We start from the raw sequence: 5,114 nt of genomic DNA on the forward strand, positions 1-5,114 counted from the left end.
CCGTAAACTGTCCGTATTTACGGAGGTGTTGCTAGGCAACATGTTGATAACATCATTTCCAACCTCTCTCTTCTTTTTTTTTATGGATCCGTGTATACGGATCAAATACGGATGCAATACAGACTGTATTTACGGACATCCTTCCGTATATACAGATCAAATACGAATGACTACGGATCCGTATTTACGGACAGTATTTACTGATAGATGAAAATATGGTCGTGTGCAAGGGGCCTTAGTCTCACACTGTGATACTGCAGCATCATCTCCCTTCCATTCTTCTTAACTAGCAGTTACTATACTACTCTAGATGGATTGTTGTTTTTTTGGAGAGTTTATGAACATTTCCAGAGATTGTAAAGGATGGTAGAATCCATTTGTATCCGTTTTACATTTACTCCAATGATAAAAATAACACATCCATTAGACATCCATTTTTTTTTTTGGATCGGAGAAAACGTCCTTTATGCTGTACTTTTATCTCTGTTAAAAAAACGCGATTTAAAAAGTAAAAACAACTTTTAATAAAAAGTTGCACCAAACACGCTGATTGACATATATATATATATATATATATATATATATATATATAAAATAAAAAAAGATTTGCAAAGGTGTACATAGCCTTTAAGGTATGAGGTTTCATTATCCTTAAGTTGATATATTGTGTAATAATAGTTCTGTACATGTCTATGAAAAATAAATGAATGCCCTATATATCAGTCCCATTTGTATACTACCATTCATTTGCTACTTTTAGATATTTCAAGTTTAAAGCTCCAGTCTTGCCTGTTTCCCATCAAAGAAGACGTGTTGGAGCCTAAGGGACGTTTGTTCTTATAATGAGACCAGATAACATCAAAACAAAGTTATTTCTTTGGGTCCCTGGGAAGCATATTTCTCGCTATCCTAATATTGATTTTACAGTTACATTAAATGTGTTGATCGTAGACAGATATAGATTCTCTTTATGCTTTGTTTGTGTGTAAATACTAAATGTAGACATCAAATATAAAGATATTAGAAATTTATAGTCCTCATCAACATACATACGGTACGGTATACTGGTACACAGTTTGCTAATTCTGGCCTCCAACCTGCAGCTTTACAGTTGTTGCAAAACCAATATTGCCGGCAGTAAGGGGATATTTGGAGCTGTAGATTGGTAATAGCTGGAGCGCTGCAGATTTGAGTCCACTGATCTACAGACTAGCCCAATTGGTCCACATAGTGGAATAGTACACCTATTTTTAGAATTTCTCAGAGGGGGTGTTCCCCTTTAAAGGGGTTGTCCGGGCACGGGGGGGGGGGGGGGGAGTTGTCATACTGACGTATAGGTCATCCACAGGATAGGTCATCAGCATATGATCAGTGGGGGTCCGACACACAGACCCCGTACCAATGAAGCGGTTCCGGCTGCCTCCGGGCACTGGATGCTATGCAGTGGCCAGTGTAGGAGGCCGATGGCTCTGACCACCATATAGTGGCCGTACTGCGACTCTGCTCCTATTCACTTGAAAAAGAGCAGAGACGCAGCTAGGACGCTATACTGTGACCGGAGCCATCTGCTTTCGGAATGGACATCCTGCTGTCTCCGGGAAGTAGAACACCTGATTGGTGCGGGATCTGGGTGATGGACCACCACCTATCATATACTGATGAGCTATCCTATGGATAGGTCATCAGTATGAAAAAACGCCCCGTGCCCAGACAACCCCTTTAAATATAATTTGACATTCCATTAAGATGTAAGAGGATAATTTTGGTGTGAAGTGCCTGAGCTGTCTTCTTTATAATCTCTAGTTTGTAGGGGTCTCATGTGCATAACACAAATGATTGCAACAGGAGCCCCCTCCGCATAGCTTGGAGATACAGATGTAGCCATCTATATCAGGAAACTTTAATTTGACTTTTTAATGACTTTCTATTGGTTTTGTTGTGCGATGTCACGCTGCAGCAAGTTATCACAGTCAAAATAAACTTTGCTACATCTGTACAGAAATCTCATAGAGTGGTATTCTGCATTTATGTATTATTCATGACAACCCTTTCCTCAACAACTAAATCCTACACGTAGATAGGTCACTACCTTCAGCAAGATCAGAATACTCACCACCTGCTGCGATCATCATTTTCATCACCTGATTGGATGCTCCATCCCTAATCACTTTAAAGGGAATTTGCCACCTGGACAGACCTTTTTTAAAGTTGTTAAGATTGGCTGTCGCTATTTCCCCAGACTCCCTTATAAACATACATTCTTGAATCAGGCAAGTTCACTGGCATAGAGGGTGCTACTGAACCTGCTGAATGGTTCTCCGAATCCATGGCAGAATTGAGTGCACCTAGCTGTACGGCAACACGCAAGAGTCTTTAAGGCTCTATACTACGAAGTTGTGTGTCGTTGTTTGGTACCTTTGTAAGTCCCTATATTATGATGACATTCTCCCCGAGAAACAATGCTTCTAAGTAAGCGGAGCATCCTCTATGTATAGGAAACAGAAGGTTTCTTTCTACACTGAACTAGAAATGGCTTCTTTACTGTAAAAGCAGTGAGACTTTGGAGCTCTTTGCTAGAGGAAGTTATTGTGAATTCCCTGGCACTTTCCTTATTCAGTTTAGCGCCTACAAAACCATGTTGTATAAATTTGTAAATTTCCTGTAGAAATCTATGGGCCCCTGTCTATTAGCAGAAACGGTGCCCCCCTGTGATAGAGAGAAGTGATGCACCCTGTGCTGCCACACATGTCGCGTGCGCACCTAAGTCAGGACCTGCCTACTACAATAGCATTTCCTATAGAACAATTTGTAGAGTATGTGGCCCCATGTGGTGGTAGGCGGAGTGCCTATCAGTAGGAACAGGCTTTGCTGTGTGAATATATCCTAATAGTCAATGACTTTCTTGTGCTTAAAAGCTGTTATCCAGGACTTTTTAAAATGGACAGCAGGGCAGGTGTTGGTGCAAAATGATTAACTGGCAGCTACTCACGCCTACTCACGCCCTGAAGTGCCCCCTTCTGCTCCAGCGCTAAGGTCTCATTCTCTGTGGCTCCATTGAAGCCTCTACACTGGTCACATGCTTGTCATTGGTCACATGCTACTGTAGCCAATCATGGTAGTACCACTGCTGTGGCCAGCAGCATGTGATCAATGAAAGCCACGTGACCACTGCAGGGACTTCCATGACCATGGAGAATGGGGCCTTATCGCTGGAGAGGGGGGGAGGGCACATCAGGCGGTGTGTATCTGCCGGTTTAGTATTTTATGTCATCTGCTGTCCTGATGCCGATTTTTAAAAGTATCGGATAACTTATTTTAACCTTATAAAAGAACTATAATAATAATAATAATAATAATAATAATTAATAAATAAAAAAATGTGTACTTGCAGGCGGAATTACTGTGGAAGGAATTCAAAAAACATTCTCATACAATGGGAATAGCAGTGCAGCATGTTAAGACGAAGTACAATAAACCTTTGTAACTCTCCACCTTTTGAATGGAATTCCATGAGTCAAAAAGCCTTTAGATGGAGGAATGTTTTGCTTTTTACTTTTATACCTCACTTTATTTTTTTTATGTCCTTTGCATTAATATGTTACAGAACATCTATATCTGAATATTGAAGAAATGGGAATTATTATTTTTTATATATACAACCTTTTATGTTCATTTACTCCGGTCTTTATGTTTTTCTGAATAGGTTACATCACTATAATCTCCAATTTATTTTCATAAAAGCAGCAAAAACTAATTAAAAATGTTCAATATGAAAAATGTTTAATCTAAAGCATGAAAAGATGGAGAAGTTGATGTAATACTGTAAAGGAAAATGATTAGATTTTTTTTCAAGCTAGTGTTATAAGTGCATCTTAACCCAAACGGTATATATGTAGGTCCTGAGGGGGCGGAGCATGACACAGGAACTCAGAGACCACCAAAAAGAGAAGCAATTTACCACCCCTCACATTAGACATAACGCAGTATATCAGTTTTGCCAGGAGTGTTCCTTTGAAAGTAAGGAATGAAAGAAAAAAAATACAAAAATAAAATCAATTTGCCCCTAAGTTCATTTTCATGGGACCCGATCATGGACCGTAATGCATTTTGTCAAGGTGCAATGTTCAAATGACTTCTGCCGGCCAAAAGATCAGCTTTCTCATTCACTTCTTTGTGAGGAAAGAGCTACCACCCATATAATATGAGTTTAGGGGAACAATCTGAAGAAATTCGACTTGTTATGGCAGGTGGGATCACATCATTTGATCAAAATATGTGCTTAAGCCAGACATTTATGGTATACTAGCAGAGTTACCCGGCTTCGTACAGGTCTATTTGTTTGTTGTTTTGTGTGTGGTTACAAATTTTGTTTCCTATTTTTGAGTTTGGAGCTTCTATTCCTCCACCTTAACCTAAGCTACAGATGTAGCCAAATTTATCTTGACTCTGATAACTTTCTGCAGCGTGATACGACACAAGAAAAGCCATTGAAAATACATTTATAAAGTCAAGTTAAATTTTCTTTCCGCTGTGTATTTTAGGCAGGGGTGTAGCTAAAGGCTCATGGGCCCCGATGCAAAAGTTCTTATTGCCCCCCCCTGCAAACTTCTCATGGCCGACGGCCAGCAGCTTTCAGTTGTATCGCTGGGTCTCCTAAGTGACACAACAATGCAGCACTAGCAGCCGGGGGCGTCACTAAGGACTTAAAATGTCAGGGGAAATAGCCCCAATACATATGTCCGCCTAAAAAAATGTGTGTGTATGTGTGTGTGTATAGGAGACAGCATAGCATATCTATAGCACTACGACCCTATAGATATGGATAGGATTACATACAGTGGCTCAGCAGACAGTATCACACATGATAGGATTAGATATAAGGCCCAGCAGACAGTATCACACATGACGGGATTAGATACAGTGGCTCAGCAGACAGTATCACACATGATAGGATTAGATATAAGGCCCAGCAGACAGTATCACACATGATAAGATTAGATACAGTGGCTCAGCAGACAGTATCACACATGATAGGATTAGATATAGGGCCCAGCTTGCTGACATTGCGGCTCCAGCGCTGGACCCAGGAAAGGTAAGATAATAATAATTTTGCT

Source organism: Rhinoderma darwinii, chromosome 6 (genome assembly GCF_050947455.1).
Source record: "Rhinoderma darwinii isolate aRhiDar2 chromosome 6, aRhiDar2.hap1, whole genome shotgun sequence".
Classification (NCBI taxonomy): Eukaryota; Metazoa; Chordata; class Amphibia; order Anura; family Rhinodermatidae; genus Rhinoderma; species Rhinoderma darwinii.